This window comes from Mastigoproctus giganteus, chromosome 12 (assembly GCF_048544385.1).
Source record: "Mastigoproctus giganteus isolate SK-2022 chromosome 12, ASM4854438v1, whole genome shotgun sequence".
NCBI classification, from domain to species: domain Eukaryota; kingdom Metazoa; phylum Arthropoda; class Arachnida; order Uropygi; family Thelyphonidae; genus Mastigoproctus; species Mastigoproctus giganteus.
The window spans coordinates 56492254-56511276 of record NC_143586.1 but is presented as its reverse complement, the minus strand read 5'-3'; positions in this window follow the sequence as shown (position 1 = coordinate 56511276).

Here is a 19023-nt window from a genome sequence, read left to right as displayed (position 1 = left end):
TGGGGGTTTTTCTTGACCTCCCAGGTTACCGGCCCCGCCACGGGGAGGCAGGAGCAGTGCCACGAGGTGACCAAGCGGCTGTTAGTTGAGTTAGTACAAAAGGAAAAAGAAACAGAAAGGTGGCTTTCCTTTCTCGGCCTTTGCCTACTACTTGTAGAACGAAAGAGCTACTGAAATATATTATGAAATCAAGAAAACGATATTTAGAAACAAATAGAATATGTATTGGCAAAAGCTCTTTAGATAGTTCGCTTGAATAAACGCACTGAAATCGCTGGGCGCCTCCGTAGCCAGGTGGGAAGGAGCAGCAGTGCGTAGCACACGCTTCTTGATTAGACCGGGGTTCGAGCCCGTCACCACCAAATACGGAGGATGCGGAAAGGTCAAGGGAATGACCACCGCATATTCCTGGAGCAATATGGCCTTAGTTGCTAATGCTCCAAAAACCAAATAACAAAATAACAAACTGAAATCGCTTGGCCACGGAACGCTTGGCACCCGGTGCCAAAATTAATTGGTGGAAGCTTGACTGCTTCCATCAGGTTGCTGGTTAGGGAAAAGGACGAGTTCAAGTCTTACCATTTGTATTGTCTTTTTTTTCTGGAATCTGTTGGAAAATGGATAGTTGAGAGCCCAAATCTGGGTGTCTCTGGAAAAATTAACCTGGAACCGTAATAGCGTTGAAGGCAACAAATGAGTTTGGCAGAACTGAAAGTAGTGGACATCTTTGCCGACCTTTTTCGGATCTTCAACGGTTGTGTACTACTTACATGATTACCGATGCAGTAAGAATAAATTGGAAACAAATAAAAAAAAAGGGGGGGGGGGAAGCAATTGATAAATTTCGGAACTGACATGCAAGAAATTAGATGGGATTAAAAAGATTGTGAAGAATGTCAAGAAAGTGATGCAATAAGTTCACGCACTGATAATTATTATAATCTTTATTCAGTCTCTCTTTGTATATATCTCTTTGGCTACGTCATGACGCCGTCCACTCTTATCTTCATCTATCTGTATGTCTGTCCTTCCTGCTATTTGTTATTTTTGTCTTCATCTCTATTTGTGCCTGTCTTCCTGTTTGTCTGTCTATTGTGCATGGCACAATAGACAGACAGAATTTAGAATATACTTGTCGGGATGAAAGATAAACATAGCAAATTTCAACCGAACGATACACAATTTACAAATCAGTTAAACGGATTGTGGCCAATAGTTTAATAGTGATTCGGGAAAGAAGGGTGAGACTTACCCCTTTCCGGTGCCGCGCTACTTGAGTGCTGAAGATATTTTACCATGAGTTGGCGGAGGAATTTGAACACAGTAAGAATATGGCAGATAATGGTCTGAGGGATCAAATTTTGTCATACGCAAGGTGAACTCAAAATGGTAGCTAGATAGAAGAATATTAGATGAAGATTGTGAAAAGAACAATATTCTACTGTTATTGTGCTGATTGCTAAAACGTGGACAGGCTTCGATGCTAAAAGAAGCACCTTCTATTAATGTACCCAACTGTTAAAGGATGCCACAGTTTCTACATATAGGACGATCATCAGAATGCAGGAGATAGGAATGCGTCTAGTGACAATGTCTTATGCATAATTGCAGCCTTCGTTTGATATACTTTCTCGGTGGAGTGTCGATGCACAGGTTCTAGCCATAGTGAAGAGTTTGTCATGAATTACATGCTTCAAGTCTGTATACAGTATTAAAAAGTGACTCTGAGGTGTTGCTGAGTTGGCTAAAGCATCAACTAAATTAATTCCTGTGATTCCCAATGCACGGATATTCCAAAGCGGGGTTGCTGGCTCATACATAAGAGACTTTCACGTAGTGGCTTCCTTCTCCTAAACACATTAGGAAAGTAGCAGTCTTACATTATCTAGCCCACCATCTTCACTTGTCTGCTATTTCGCATCCTTACTACCTGCTAGAGTTCCGTTAACAACATCACATTTGTCATGTGATTTTGAATAACTGGGTTATCAGTATTACAATGTAACGTATTAATTAACGTATCACTCATTCTCCAAGAAACGGAAGTTGTTCATTTTGTTCAACTATTGAATTATAACTCAATGGTTGTAACTGTTTCTGAAAGGTAACAATGAAAGTAAGTGGGTATATATACGATATGCAAGACTTTGCTACTCATTCACTTCTTTGGAAAGACTCGAGGTTGATTAGCTTTGAGACTGGTGGCTGGACTCTTAAGTGGTTACTCCTCTAGATGATTGAAGCATTATCAGCAGGGTGGATTGGTATCCTTCATGGAATCCATACAAAAATTGCACCATTTTCTATCTTGTTTAGACTGAAGGTTGATTAGCTTTGAGACTGGTGGCTAGACTCTTAAGTGGCTATGCATCTAAACGATCGAAGCATTACCAGCAAGGTGGATCGGTGTCCTTCATGGAACCAATATAAAAATTGCAACGTCTTCTATCTTGTTTCAAGTAAGTGGTCATTTTGGTGGGTAATATACTGGTAAGTTTGATTACTTGCAAATAATGTTCAAGAGTAGTATCTGTGAGAACCGTAGTTTGACTACTCACAGAATTATTTGAAAGATCTCGTATCCAAATGAAGTTAAGAAAAATTATACAGGGAACACAAAATAGTCAACATATTATTGAATATAATTAAAAAATGTTCAGAACATTATATTTTGAACAGAACATTTATCTATTAAGCAATGCTTTGCAATACTTACGTAACATTCTTTTGTGAACACAAAACTATTGCATGACAAGTGGTGTATATCATCCGATGCAGTTGAATTTTTAAAACGATTGCTGTTAAATCAGCTCCGTTATTAGAAGGGTGATAGCCAAGAGAGAAAAGAATGACACTGAAGTACTCTAGAATTGGTTGAAAATCGCTACCCAGTACCCATCTTTGAAAAATCGAAAATGGGTACGGAAGTCTGCTTACCAGGTCCTTTTGAAATGTTTATCTTCGGTCACTCAAGATAATACTGAGTGTCTAGACATTAGAAACTCAATGGCTGTTGAATATCCTTCTTGGAAAACGTCAATGCGTTCTTTCAGAGAAACAAAGTTTAAGGTACACGTTTAGAACTACTTATATATGAATATTAATCCCCCTCCAGGCGGAGTGGGTAAAGGAGGGTGGCTAATACATTAACATTCTGTATAATATTGGTGTGTAGATACACCATAGACAACTCTTAAAAAACTACAAAGTAGTTGTTGTAGGCATCATTTGCTCTTTCTCATATTGTGCTCTGCCTTCACTACGAGTTGCCATGATATTGCACTACTTCGAATAAGTAACGCTTCACTGAGAATAAGTAACAATAGCCTTTGTTACTTATTTTCAGTGAGTACCACCACCCAGACATGTTTCAAGGCTATTGGCCTATCATCAGTGGGTGGGCAGGTACCCTAGTATTGCAGACATGACGACCCAGTTGTCTAGTATTGCAGACATTAGTCATGTCTGCAATACTAGACAACATCAATCGCATCGTAACGCGACGCGACTTTTGAACTGACGTTCAGGAACCGCCCTACTTAAAAAATAGCTTTATTAAATACTATTAATATTTAGTGGTGACATTAATTTAATAGTATTTAATTAAATGCTATTAATTTAATAAAAGAACAGAGCTCAAAGTTGCCATTGATCTTTCTTCACTTAACTGAAACCTTGAGAACATCAGCCTACGCAAAGGTTACAAGTGTTAACTGTTATTTGGTTGTTGGACACTTGCTCGCTTTGTATGAGATAAGAAATCAGATTATCGAACTTCCCTCTTTTGGTTAGGCGAGAAGCACGTGTTCAAAATGATTTAGAACTATACTTGCATTATACTTAGAAGAACAGTACACTTGGAATTATATAAAAGGGCAAGAGTCAGAAACAGAACACCAGTGATCCGACAGACGGTATTGGGAGTTCGAAAGATTAGGACTTCAATTGATTTAGAAGAAATCAAAGGGAGAAAGCTTGTTTTTGGGATAAAAAGGAGAAATATTTGTGATATGCGTATGAAAAGAAGTACTTTCCCAGCTGAAGAGTGATGACATTGCGTTATACTTGCATGAAATATATTTATAGGATGGATATTCAAAAAATATTCACAGCTGGATTTCTCGAACTGGAGTATGGTTCTACCATCGGAGAAACTGAGGACATGTTTACCACAAGTGACAAAGGTGGAAGAAAGACTAAGCCTGGTGTGGTGTCTTTGGATTAGGAATCTCGTTTAAAATCAGATATACCCGTACAGTGTTGTGAAAGTTGAAACAACCCTCGTAACTTTTATATACGAACTACGTTTTTAAATGTCTCATTAGTCAATACGTTTACTTGATGTTCAAGGACTTTATTCCATGATAGAGTCGTGGACAGGGTGAACAAGGGAATCGACTCGTGTTTGTCGGATATTTGACCATGTGGATGGTGGAGGAAACCACACCCGTCATTTCGAGTATCTACCCGTCTGTATAAGAAAAATAATTTCTATATTTTGTGTTGTTTAACAAACTAGCTTTAGGATGAGTTCATTTATTGGACGTTCGCCTTTATAAATTTCTTTGCGTGTATGTGAACATTTCATTAGAGTGATCAATGAGGCTCCGGTAGAGTGTGGTTGGTTAGGGAAAGGCGGGTGGGAAATAGTGTATATAATGTTCACCATCAATCCCTCTGGGGTTTGGTGGGACAGGGTCCAAGGGGGTGCGATGGTGGGCATGTTGGTTCTGGAATCTGGCACGGAGCGGGGACATGAGTGTGGCAGATATTTGACCGTGAGGATGGCGGAGGAAGCGGTACACTGTCTGTCATTACGAGTGTCTCTCCGTTAGGGTAGTTCCGTACAGAGATCCAGAGAGGTAAGTATTATTTCAGTTTTATTTTATATTATTTTTATTGTTTTATTATTGAGAAACATAATCTAATTTACAGATAATTAATTGGTTGTTGTTGTTGTTTTGGAGGTTTTCTGGCGCATAAGCTGCTTTGGCTATAATGCGCCTATTCCTTTATTGTAATAATTCATGAGAATTTCTTGCCACTTCAGAAAAGGCAGAAATCAGAAATGATTAAAAACTCCAATTTTTTCAGAAAATTAAAAAAATTCAGGAATATTTGCATTGTCACCAATGACATCCTCTAGAGTTATTGGTTTCCGAAGGTTAACCAAAGATAGCAGGGTTGTATTTCTGTCTTGATTATAGTGTGGGCATTCAATGAGAATGTGTTGCACAGTCAAATTTAGAGAACAATGTGGACACTGTGGTGGATCATCTCCTGTGAGTAAATGAAGGTGACTCAAATGTGTATGGCCTATTCTTGATCTTGAAAGGAGTACTTCTTCTCGTCTTGATGAACGGACACTGGAACGCCAAATTCTAGGATCCTGTTTAAATTGAAAGAGTTTGTTATTTGTTGGAGAGTGCCAGAGTGCTGTCCATTCTGTTAGGCATGCACCACGAATGATTTGTGGATAGTCTGATGCTGGAACAGGGTTATTGGTTAAATCTAAGGTAGTTGGATTTTTTGCAGCTTTATCGGCCAGTTCATTACCGGAAATTCCAGAATGTGCCGGAATCCAGCAGAAGGTGATCAGTTGGTGGCGCTCTTCAATCTGCAGTAATTGTCTTCTAATTTCATTTACAAAAGGGTGAACTTTATCTGTGGAGGTAGATAATGCCATAATTGAGCTGAGGGAGTCAGTGTAAATAACAAATTTTAATGAGCAGTCAGAACAGAGATTTTCTAAGGCTAGTTTGATTCCATACAATTCTGCGGAGAAGATACTGAATTCAGGTAGAAGGGATGCTGAAATAGTGGTATTTAGGAACACTACTGCTGCTCCAACGTTTGAGTTAGATTTAGAGCCATCTGTATAAATTGGAGAAAAGTCAAGATATCTTTGAGTGTGAATTGCATGAAGTTGTTTCACATTTGATGCTTGAAGAACATTTTTTCCCCACTGGCAAAGGTAAAGGTAAGTGTCACAGGTGGGTAGAGGGGTTCGAGTCCATGGTGGTTGAGTGCATGTTACTATTCTTGTACAGAATGTATGGAAACTTTCCAAACCTGCAACAGTTCAAGAAGGCGAAGACCAGCTAGTTTTACTATACTAGGCTTAATTCTGTAGAGGTTTTCTAAATGGTGGATTAAATAAGTATGACTGAATTGGATGCAACTTTGTATCTTGACAGCATACTTCAGTAAGAGTGTTTTTCTACGTAAATTTAACGGGGGCTCATGAGCGTCAATGTAGAGGCTATGTGCTGGTGATGTTCTGAAAGCCCAAGTGCAATCCTCAAGGCACTGTTCTGAACTGGATCAAGCCAGCGCAAAACACTTGCTCTGGCAGAATCATAGACAGGATCACCATAATCGAGACGGGATCGGATTAATGCCCTGTATAGCCGAAGTAAGGAGGTGCGATCTGCACCCCATGTTAGGGCGGATAAAGTTCTGAGTATATTTAAATTTTTAAAACAGGAAGTGCGTACATTTTTAATATGGTCTAAGAAATTTAATTTGTTGTCAAGGGTTAATCCTAGAAATCTGATGTTAGTTGTGACTGGGATGGAGACGTTGGAAATTTGGAGTTCAGGATCCGGATGGAGTTTGCGTTGGCGACAAAAATGGATAGCAACTGTTTTCTGTTGTGAGAGTCGATAGCTGTTAAGGTTGGCCCATTGTTGTATTTTATTCAGTGATATCTGAAGCTGCCTTTCAATAGATCTCATGCTTTGGAAATGACAGGAAATGGAAAGGTCATCCGCATAAAGATATGACTCAACTGTGTTTGGAAGCTGTTTAGTGATGGAATCGATTCTAAGTGCAAAAGGAGCAGTACTCAGTACAGATCCCTGAGGAACACCTTCGTCCTGAATGAAAGTTGGTTGTAGAGAGGTCATTTTGGTATTTTACTTGAAACGATCTATTGTATAGAAAGTTCTGAACAAATATGGGAAGGTTGCCCCGTAGACCGAGAAAATAAAGATCACTGAGTATGCCATGTCGCCAGGTGGTGTCAAAAGCCTTCTGTATATCTATAGAAACCATTACCAGATGCTCGTGTTTAACAAAAGCATTGCGAATGGCATATTCAGCCTTGATCATGAGATCTAAGCATGATCTGTTTTGTCGAAAGCCATGCTGACTATTGCTCATTAGATGTTGTGACTCTATGTTCCAGACGAGTCTATTGTGGACAATTTTTTCAAGGATTTTGCTGAGGCAGCTTGACAGAGATATTGGTCTATAGTTATGGGGATTGGTTGGATCTTTTCCAGGCTTCAGGAACGCCAAAACAATAGAGTGGTGCCAAGAAGCTGGATAGACATTTTCTAAAAAAATACGGTTGTAAAAGACCACGGAGGAGGCGCAAAGCTTTGTCATCAAGATGTTGCAGCAGTGTTGCAGGAAAACTAGAACGTCATACTGTCTTATGACGTTCTAGTTTTGATTTTTCTGGTCCGGCGGCACCATTACGAGCTGTTTTAATGGCATGCGATAGTTCAGAATATTGTAGAGGTTTATTGTATGGTATAATGAGGGCAGTTTGGAAGTTTATAGAATACTGTTCTCCACTGTTTTTAATTCGTTGGAAAGATGGAGTATAAGCTGATGTTGCTGAGATCTCAGCAAAACTATTGCCCAAAGCGTTAGCTATATCCGAGGGACTAGATAAATCTCGCCCATTCCAGGATAGGACTGGAGAAGGTATGGTTGAAAACTTACCAGAAAGCTGTCTAATTTTTTTCCAAATTAATTTGCTGTCAGTGTTTCTGTTAATTGTTGATGCAAATCGGGTCCAGGATTCTTTTTTGGCTTGCCTCTGTATGAAACGTGCTTTTGCCCTTGCTTTCTTATAATTTATCAGATTGGCTGTGATTGGATATTGCCGAAACAAATTCCACGCTTTATTTTTTGCTTTTTTTGCTTTGGTGCATTCCTCATTCCACCAATAATTATAGTGCTTACGTCCCGGTGGATTTGATAATGGTATTGTATCTTTAGCCACATTTAAGAGATGCGACGAGATGTAATCTGTCGCATCATCAATACGCTGGAGACGGATTTTTTCTCATCGAATGAGATTGATGACTGAAATTTTTCCCAATTTGCTCTTGTAAATTTCCATTTCCTGCAGGGTTTAGTTAAAGGGTTCTGTGCTATCAATACTTTGCATACGATTGGGAAGTGATCACTGCCTATAGGATCGTTTATAACATACCACTCTATGGTCGGGACCAGTACTGGAGAACAAATGGAAAGATCTATTGCTGAAGTATGTCCAGTTGGGAGCTGAATGCCAGTATTCAGTATGGTGTGCGTGCCAGTATTCAGTATGGCTAGGTTTAGTGCCTCTAAAAGGCTTTCAATGAGTCGACCCCGTCTGTCTAATTTAGTAGCGCCCCATAGTGGGTAGTGACCATTAAAGTCCCCTAATATACAGAAAGGTGGAGGTATCTGTATGATGAGGTCTTCAAGTTCTTTTAAACAGTATGTATGGTTTGGCTGCAAGTAGATTGACACAAGTGTTAATGAAATATGGAGCGTTATACGAACAGCAACAGCTTCTATTTCAGTTTGGAGCGGGATATGCTTTGTTGGGATCTTTGAATTTATCAGAATTGCAACAGCACCATGGGCAGCATTTGCTGTATTACGATCTCTTCGATAAAGGCAATAGTTCTTTATCGAAGGAGAAATTTGTGAAGTTAAGTAAGTTTCTTGGAGACAAAGAGCAATTGGCGAATACCCATAAATCTGATCATGGATGTCGTCTGTGTTGCAACGAAAGCCTCTGCAGTTCCACTGCAAAATACAAGGCATTAGTGTGTTCAACTGATGGAGCTGTATCTGACTGCTTTTTGAAGGTGACTGGCTTATGACGTTCTAGTTTTGATTTTTCGTTTTTGGAGAAAACTGGCCTACCAGTGTCCATTTCTTCTTCTTCAGCGTGGATTTCTAAAATTGGATCTTCCTATTTGTATCCATAGTTGTGTACTGGGTATTTTTCATTGCATTTGAGTTTGTGATATCGGATGTAGTAGTACTCATTGGAGGAGGAGATGCTGCTGGTATTGTCAGAGGAGTATTATTTGCCTGGTCTGAGACTTTGGGTTGTTGTTTACGTACACTTGGTTGTTTCTCAGAGAGGACAATTCTGGCCCAATCGGAAATTGATTTATTAATGGAAATGGTGACATCTGTTTGAGTGGAGACTGTTTCATATTTTTTTACTGCATTGGTATAGGTTACATTTTTGGTTATAGTAGGTGTAACTTGTTTTCTTGCTTCTTGGTAGCTGACTTTATTCTCAACCTTGTATTTTACTATTTTTATCTCTGTTTTCCATTTTTCACAAGTTTTGGAATATGCAGGGTGGTCACCTTTGCAGTTAGGGCACATAATTTTTGTAGCCGAACAGTCACTTTGATTGTGTTCAGAGGACCCACAATTGGGGCAGACTGGAACTCCTCTGCACACAGTTTGCGAATGGCCATAATTTTGGCATTTGTAACATCGTAAAGGATTGGAAATATATGGGCGAATGCGGCATAGTAAATAACCTGCTTTTACAGAGGTGGGTAAGTCAGGGGTATTAAACGTGAGAATAATGTTTCTGGTAGGTGTAAGTTGATTGTCTTTTTTAGTCATTATATGCTTTGCTTCAATGACATTTTGTCCCTGCAAGCTCTTGGGTTATTTCTTCTTCACTGACGTTTAGAAGATCCCAACTGGATATCACACCCTTAGATGAATTTATGGTTGCGTGAGAAGATGGGATACCAGCAAAATTACGTAGTTGTAAAAGTTTCTCCGAATGTCTGTGGTTATTAGTTTCCACTAATAGGTCTCCTGATTGCAGTCTCTTAACAGTTTTAGGAGATCCTTCAATACCTTCCAGATGTTTTTGAATCACAAATGGAGACAGTTTACTCATAGGTTGACTAGAGAGGGAGTGGAAAATAAGAAACGATGGGCAGGGTTGCTCCATCCTATCAGTTTTCAGTCTTTTGGTGTTATTACCTAAATCGTGATTTTTGTCATGGTCATTGTAATTTTCTGTCCTGGAGCTCGAAGGCTCTAATGGTGGATAAGTATTTTTATCCATGTTGGTTCCTTTTGGCCCTGGGGGTTTTTCCTGACCTCCCAGGTTACCGGCCCCGCCACGGGGAGGCAGGAGCAGTGCCACGAGGTGACCAAGCGGCTGTTAGTTGAGTTAGTAGAAAAGGAAAAAGAAACAGAAAGGTGTCTTTCCTTTCTGGGCCTTTGCCTACTACTTGTAGAACGAAAGAGCTACTGAAATATAATATGAAATCCAGAAAACGATATTTAGAAATAAATAGAATATGTATTGGCAAAAGCTCTTTAGATAGTTCGCTTGTATAAACGCACGGAAATCGCTTGGCCACGGAACGCTTGGCACCCGGTGCCAAAATTAATTGGTGGAAGCTTGACTGCTTCCATCAGGTTGCTGGTTAGGGAAAAGGACGAGTTCAAGTGTTACTATTTGTATTGTCTTTTGTTTCTGGAATCTGTTGGAAAATGGATAGTTGAGAGCCCAAATCTGGGTGTCTCTGGAAAAATTAACCTGGAACCGTAATAGCGTAGAAGGCAACAAATGAGTTTGGCAGAACTGAAAGTAGTAGACATCTTTGCCGACCTTTTTCCGATCTTCAACGGTTGTGTACTACTTACATGATTACCGATGCAGTAAGAATAAATTGGAAACAAATAAAAAAAAGGGGGGGGGGGAAGCAATTGATAAATTTCGGAACTGACATGCAAGAAATTAGATGGGATTAAAAAGATTGTGAAGAATGTCACGAAAGTGATGCAATAAGTTCACGCACTGATAATTATTATTATCTTTATTCAGTCTCTCTTTGTATATATCTCTTTGGCTATGTCACTACGCCGTCCATTCTTATCTTCATCTATCTGTATGTCTGTTCTTCCTGCTATTTGTTATTTTTGTCTGCATCTCTGTTTGTGCCTGTCTTCCTGATTGTCTGTCAGTCTGTCTATTGTCCCATGCACAATTTAGAATATACTTGTCGGGATGAAAGATAAACATAGCAAATTTCAACCAAACGATACTCAATTTACAAATCAGTTAAACTGATTGTGGCCAATAGTTTAATAGTGATTTGGGAAAGAAGGGTGGGACCTTCCCCTTTCGGGTGCCGCGCTACTTGAGTGCTGAAGAAATTTGACCATGAGTTGGCGGAGGAATTTGAACACTGTCAGAATATGGCAGATAATGGTCTGAGGGATCAAATTTTGTCATACGCAAGGTGAACTCTAAATGGTAGCTAGATAGACGAATATTAGATGAAACTTGTGAAAAGAACAATATTCTACTGTTATTGTGCTGATTGCTAAAACGTGGACAGGCTTCGATGCTAAAAGAAGCACCTTCTATTAATGTACCCAACTGTTAAAGGATGCCACAGTTTCTACATATAGGACGATCATCAGAATGCAGGAGATAGGAATGCGTCTAGTGACAATGTCTTATGCATAATTGCAGCCTTCGTTTGATATACTTTCTCGGTGGAGTGTCGATGCACAGGTTCTTGCCATAGTGAAGAGTTTGTCATGAATTAGATGCCTGAAGTCTGTAAATGGTATTAAAAAGTGACTCTGAGGTGTTGCTGAGTTGGCTAAAGCACCAACTAAATTAATTTCTGTGATTCCCAACGCACGGATATTCCAAAGAGGGGTTGCTGGCCAATACGAAAGAGACTTTCAGTAGTGGCTTCCTTCTCCTAAACACTTTAGGAAAGTAGCAGTCTTACATTATCTAGCCCATCATCTTCACTTGTCTGCTATTTCGCATCCTTACTACCTGCTAGAGTTCCGTTACCAACATCACATTTGTCATGTGATTTTGAATAACTGGGTTATCAGTATTACAATGTAACGTATTAATGAGTTTGAAAGACTCCCCTCACTGGTGGAGAGGTGGTTAGGGTAAAGGTGGGTGGGAAGAAATATATATGTGTGCGCTATAACATGTGCAGGACGGTCCCATTAAGTGTTGGATATTTGACTGTGAGGTTGGAGGAGGAAACTGTACAATATCCATCATTCTAAGTGTCCATCCGTACATGGCTGGATTCGCGCTGAGATCTAAATGATTGTTACCACATTAACGGTGGTAATTGTTAATATTCTCAAATGCCTACTTATGAATTAGGTCTTTAGATTGTGTGGGATGTGTTTGTGTTGCAGCGTGCCATAATTTTATTAGATGTATCAATGAAGCCCCGGTGGTGTGGTTGGTTAGGGAAAGGCGGGTGGGAAAAACAGTGTATATAATATTCACCATCAACCCTTCTGTGGTGTGGTTGGTTAGGGTAAAAGAGGGTGCGAAGGTGTGCATATACAGATAATTAGTTTGTTCTGGAATCTGGTACGGAGCGGGGGCATGAGTGTGGCAGATATTTGACCGTGAGGATGGCGGAGGAAGCGGTACACTGTCTGTCATTACGAGTGTCCCTCCGTAAGGGTAGTTCTGTACCAAGATCCAGAGAGGTAAGTATTGTTTTGTATTTTCTCTATAATATTTTTATTGTGTTATTATTGAGAAACATAATTTAGTTCACAGAAAACTAGTTTCTGGAAGCTTGATTGCTTCGGGTTGATCGGCCGGTTTAGGGTAAAGAAGAACGGATTCAAGTGTAATACACATAATCACTTTTTGATTTATGGAATCTTGCTCAACAGGAAAATGAGGGCTCGTGTTGATATTCTCTTGGAAAGTTACATACGGTGCGAAATGTTTGAATTGGAAAAACAATGAATTCAACAAATGAATTTGGCAGAACTGAAAAGAGTAGACAAAAAAAAAAAAAAAAAAAGATGTTCTAGAATCTGATCGATCTTCAAAATGGATTACGGATGCAATGTACAAAAGGAAGAAAGAATAAGAAACAAAAAAAACACTTTACAATGTGCCCGAATTTACTGGAAGAAAGCTGTTGTTGTGAAAGAAATTTTGGTGAGGAATGTCAAACTGATGAAAATTCAAGCACTGTTTATTATTATTTTTATTTCTATATATGCAGTGAATTCAGGCATCACCTTTTTGGTTTCTCTCTTAGTCCGTATGTCATCTTCCTTTCTGTCTGTTTTACTATCTTTCTATTCCCAGCATCCATTTTCTTTCATCCTTTTTTTTGTTTGTGTGTTTGTTTGTTCTCACCTTTGTCCGTTGTCTTTCTGAGTTGTGTATGTAGCTCTCTGTCTTATTCTCTCTCTCTCTCTCTCTCTCTCTGAATGTTTCTTAGTGTCTCTCTCTCTATATATATTCCTGTTGCTTTTGTACGGCCTCCGTAGCCGAGTGGTCAGGAGCGGGAGTGCAATAGCGCACGATCTTGAGTAGCTCGGGGTTCTAGCCGGTGACTGATAAATACCGTCGATCTCTCAACCCGCACTGGACCAGGGTGGCTGATTCCAGTCCATTTCCCTCGGCATCATTTGCTGAGGAGGCTTTCATCAGCCACGCTGGTTCAGTGAGGGTTGAGAGATCGACGGTATTTATCAGTCACCGGATAGAACCGGTGACTGATAAATCTATTTGAAGTGTGAAATTCCTTTACAATTTTCTTTATTTTATTTTCTATTTCTGTTCTCCCACATAACACTTCGTGTGTCGTCTCTTTCTCAGTTGTGTTTGTATCCGTCTGTCTGTGTTAGGAGTTTGAGGGTGCCTGGATGAAAAGGCCCGTTCAGTCAACAGTGAACAAATGTAGTCTATTAATTTCAATCTATAAATCCATCCAATCGAACGATATATATTTTAATAAGAAATGATGTAACCAATGTAATATCTTTCTTACGTATTGGCCCAGTTAGAGTTCATTAATGCCATTGAGTTCATTAAGGAGATTGAGAAAAGGAAATAATTTCGGCTGACTTGAGGAGACAAATGTGAAATTCCTTTACAATTTTGAGCGAGAAATAGTAGGTGAAATATTTGATGTGTGCAAGCAGTTTTAATGTTGGAGAGAAATTAATATAAATAAATATTCCTTTTTGTATAGATAAATATTCTATAATGTACAATTTGTTGACGTTGAAGGATATTTAAGGACGAGACTGATGATTTGACAAGATTTCTGTGGGATGGTTTGCGGCAGATATTTGGGAGGAACTGTTCCTTTCAATTTTAACCCCACACCCGGTGGAGTGGTGGTCAGGGTAATGGAGGGTGGGAAGGAGTGTTTATGCTTTAAGTTTCTGGAATCTGTTGCGAAGCGGGGCCATGAGTGTGGCAGATATTTGACCGTGAGGAGGGCGGAGGAAACGGTACACTGTTTGTCATTCCGAGTGTCTCTCCGTAAGGGTAGTTTCGTACATAGATCCAGTCGGTTAAGTTGTTAAAAAAATAATTTTGATGTACTTTTCTTGTTACGTCGTTGGGTTGCCTCTGACGAGAACAACTTCCATTACACTTGTGGATTGTTGGATCGATCGGGTGCATCTGTACGGGTGAGTTTTTCGCCGTGGATCTACTGGGAAATGGTTTTCCGCTGCTTCCTGGTAACGAAGTTTTCAGAACCATCTTCAGTTAACTTCTCTCAATTTCATACCTGTTCTGTAGCCAAGAACAGGCCTACATGGAAGCCCATAGAAATATACAATCGGAGATGGAAAATCCGGAAATCCTTCAAAGAGTCATGACTAAAATGCTCACCACGGCGGCGGAAGCAAGCATGAAAAGGAGAACTCCGATCTCAAGGCCAATGCCTTGGTGGACCCCTGAGCTGCAAAGGCTAAGGAAAATGGTACAGGGAAAACGAAGAGAATTTCAAAGGGCAAGAAGAAGCTGGCCACAGGAAGAAGTCACGGAAATGAGAAACAGGTACCGCCAGCTTAGAAATCACTACACGGAGCAAATCAAAAAGAGCAAAAGGGAAAGCTGGCAGAGATTCGTCCAACAACAGGAAACACCGATCCCTGGGGAGTGGTGTTCAAAATCATAACTAGCAAGCTCCCCAGAGGAGAAGTTATGGTGGCAACAAAAACGCCACAGGGCTCACTGACTACAACGTGGAGAAACTCAGTTGCAAATATTCGTGGAACCGCCAACAGAACTGACACTGGAGCAGGAGGAGATATGTCACGCAAATGAAAGTTACATAAATACCCACAAAGAACCGCCGTTTACTCTTGAGGAGCTCCAAGAAGCGTCGGGCAGAACAAAAAACAAAAAATGCCCAGGTTTAGATCTAATTGAACCAGAGATGATTAAAAAGACTGCTGAATGTGTCCCACAACTCCTACTACGACTGTACAATAGTTGCCTGGAGCAAGGTCACTTTCCAACACAATGGAAAAAAGCCATCTTAAAATTAATACCAAAAAGCCCTACAAAACTGCCGGAACTGCCAACATCCTATAGACCAATTGCCTTGCTATCGACGGTGAGCAAAATCCTGGAAAGACTACTACACAAGAGAATTGAACAGCACTATATGGAAGCAAACCTTAGCAACTCAAAACAATATGGGTTCAAATCTGGAACCTCTACTATTGATGCGATCCGAGATCTCCTTAACAGAGCTGCACAATGTACCAGCAAGTACTTCCTGGTGATCGCGGTGGACTTCGCTGGGGCGTTCGACACCCTTTGGTGGCCGAGCGTCCTGGCGAAGCTTCGTGCTGCAGCCCTTCCAAAAAATCTATTTGACTGTGTAAAGTCGTATCTCACTGACAGGGAAGTGCAGATCCTTGCGCCCTATTCCAGCCTATCACGTGCAGTTCGCAGGGGCTGCCCCCAGGGTTCTGTTCTGGGGCCACTCCTGTGGAACTTGGTCCTCGATGACTTTCTCTGCAAGGACCTGGGGAGGTTGAGGCGCAGGCCTTTGCCGATGATTTACTTTTAATCAGAGCAGCTGATTCAAGAGCCAACCTTGAAAAACAAGCAAATGGAGCGCTGCAAATCCTACAGGATTGGGTTAAACTAAATAACCTAAAACTAGCACCGAAAAAAACCAACTCGGTCCTCTTGAAAGGAAAACTAAACTTAAACAGGCCACCACAAATCAAAGTAGAAGGAATAACAGTTAAATTATCAAACGAGATAAAATACTTAGGAATTATCATTGACAGCAATCTCTCATTTAAACCGCACTTAAATTACCTCAGGAAGAAGATACGCATATACACAGCACTTTGTATATCAAGAATCACACGTAAGGACTGGGGCTAAATAAAAAGATCCTCTCCCTATATTACAAAACCCTCTTCATCCCGGTAATTATGTACGGATCGCCAGTATGGATGACAAAAACCAGCACAGAAACAAACAGGAAAATTCTTGAAACAATTCAGAGGAACATACTACTTACAATCACTAGAGCGAGTAGCACAGTTAGTACGGCGGCGCTCCAGGTCATTGCAGGTGCACTACCCCTTGACCTGGAAGTTGCTGTTGTTGTTGTTGTATTTGGGTTTTCTGGCACAAGGGCCTCTTGGGCCATATTGTGCCTGTTCGATATTTGCTTATCACAAATTTCTTATGTTATTGTGAACATAGGCTATTATAGAGATTTATCTGTTTCAAATAAGTAAATAGTTCCTCCACTGGAAGTTGCTCGCGCGGGACTAGTGTATTATTACAAAAAAGCGATTCCAATTAAAACCTGTGGCATAACCCTTGACGTGACTAGTGGCTGGAAGAGGGAACAAAAAAAGGATAGATGAATTCCTAACAGAAACCTGGCAAAGAAGGTGGAATGAAACCACCAAAGGAGCAATAACCCATAAATTTCTTCCACTGGTGACAAAAATGCACCCGAAAGCCCCACTGTGGTTTTTCCCGGGCCTTAACGCTACGTATCTACTAACAGGTCATGGTCCGTTTAAGGAAAAGCTAAACATGCTAGGCATAACAGAAGATAGAAATTGTACTTGCGGAGAACCCGAATCATGGACTCATATCATGCATGAATGTGAAAATTATGACGACATAAGAGCGAGCCTCATTAGAAACATCCAGTACAATCCAATTAACCAAGAATCCCGACTCCTGAATTCACAAGAGGCGTTTGTAGCTTTTACCAACTTTGCAACTCAACTATTTACAAGAAGGAAAACAATTATTGCAATACAATCTGTCCAACAGGAAGACAACAACACTCAATAGAAAAGCCTAAACTTAGAAGGAATGGATGAACCAGAACAACGGAGAAATTCAAACAAACCAGAAACAAAGAAGAAAATCCAACAGTTAAAAAAATGCACCATTAGTGCCAATCAAAGCTGCTCACAGGAAAAGGAGAAAACAACTATCTTGAGGAAAACTACCACAGACAAGACAAATTCTCGTCACACTGATGAAATTCCTGAAAGAGACCAACACTGAAGCGTCCCAGAGCTAGAGTAGAGCGCCATCTGGCTCTCAGATCCTGCACCTGCAGGATTCTTTTTAAATCCCATTTCCTCGCAAGGGAAGAACCCTCTTCTCCCCTTGCCACCCTTCTTTCCCTCTGGTGGGGCATGGGCATGCTCCACTGAAAAACGGGGGGGTCATCTTCTCTATCGACCCCTTTGCTTCCTATTTCCACCCCCAGTCTTCTTCCTCCCCACCCAAAACTGTCATCTTACATAGCGATCAGCCCAACATCAAAATTTAAGACACACCAAAATTTATGCCCGACCTTTTAGGCCTTACAGACTTTCAGTGTAAACCCCAAACGATGTTTAAAAGAACCTTAACTTACTAAACTATGCTCGCGACTTCTCCAATGTATTTTATTTTTATATACATATATTTTTTTTTTTTTTTTTTTTAGGTCCTTGCCACTGAAATCTCAGGAAAGTAAGTGGCAGGACCCGCCAGAGTAAAATAGCTTCATTGGGTACACCCGGCCAGAGTCCCCGTGGCAGGGTGTGGAAACGTCAGGTCCCACTAGGGGCCTGGCGGCTAATAGGCCGGATGAACAAAGGGCACAACACGCCACATAGCTCATGAACCATATATATTTAAAAAAAAAAATATCTCAGGCTTGCCCGAAACATAGAAAATACGCGGAGATAGGGGAAACCCCAGGAGCCGTTAGACCCCCAACACACCTTACACCTTACACCTTACCTGTTCTGTTACACAGGGTATTCCTGAAAGTTAGTTCAATCATGGCGTATCCGACGCTACCTTTGAAGTAACATTCAAGTGCCACCCTACAAAACAATAGAACTATCAAATACTGCTTAGTGAATAAAAACAGCAGAGTGCAAAGTCACCTTTGGACTTTTCAATTAATCTATGGGAGAGCGTCGTCATTTCCTTAGAAAGAAAGAAAAATTTGTTTAAAGCCAAATATATCCATATAAACAATTGTTTACTATGTTGGAAGGGCAATAATGGAGTTGATAAGGAAATGAGGTTCCCGATTCGAAGTTGTCAGCAACCAAGAGCAGTAAATCTCCAGGGAATTATCAAAAGAAAACACACAGCATGTGTTCTAGTATGTCTAGAAATATCACGCATTATATTGAAAATAACAGTAACCTTGCAATTATGCTGCTACTGAAAGCCATGATTCAGAAAAAGAACGTCTGTGATCGAAAGCAGTGGGAGTAATTGTAATTAGGACTTCAGTTTCTTCATATATTTTTTTCATATATTTCTTACATACATTACACAATTGCTTCATCATTCTTCAGCTGAGAAAGAGAGAGACTCCTCTTTTGTTATGCCAAAGGAAAGAATATTTGCGTAACAAAAGAGAAGTCTCTCACTGGAATGAAGAAGCAATTGTGTTAATGTATATAAGAAAAATGTATGAAAAAGATGGATATTTAGAGCAGGTTGTCTCTATTTGGGTAGAAACTGCAGATCAGTTCACTGAAAGTGGGCAAAAGCGACAGAAAGGAGCCTGGCCCTTTTCGATTAGGAACATCTTATGAAATTTGATATTATCCTTCAGTGCGATAAGGGTGAAACATCAACAAGGATGAAGCATAGTCAATACGTTTACTTCCAGTAAAATATGTTACTGTTCT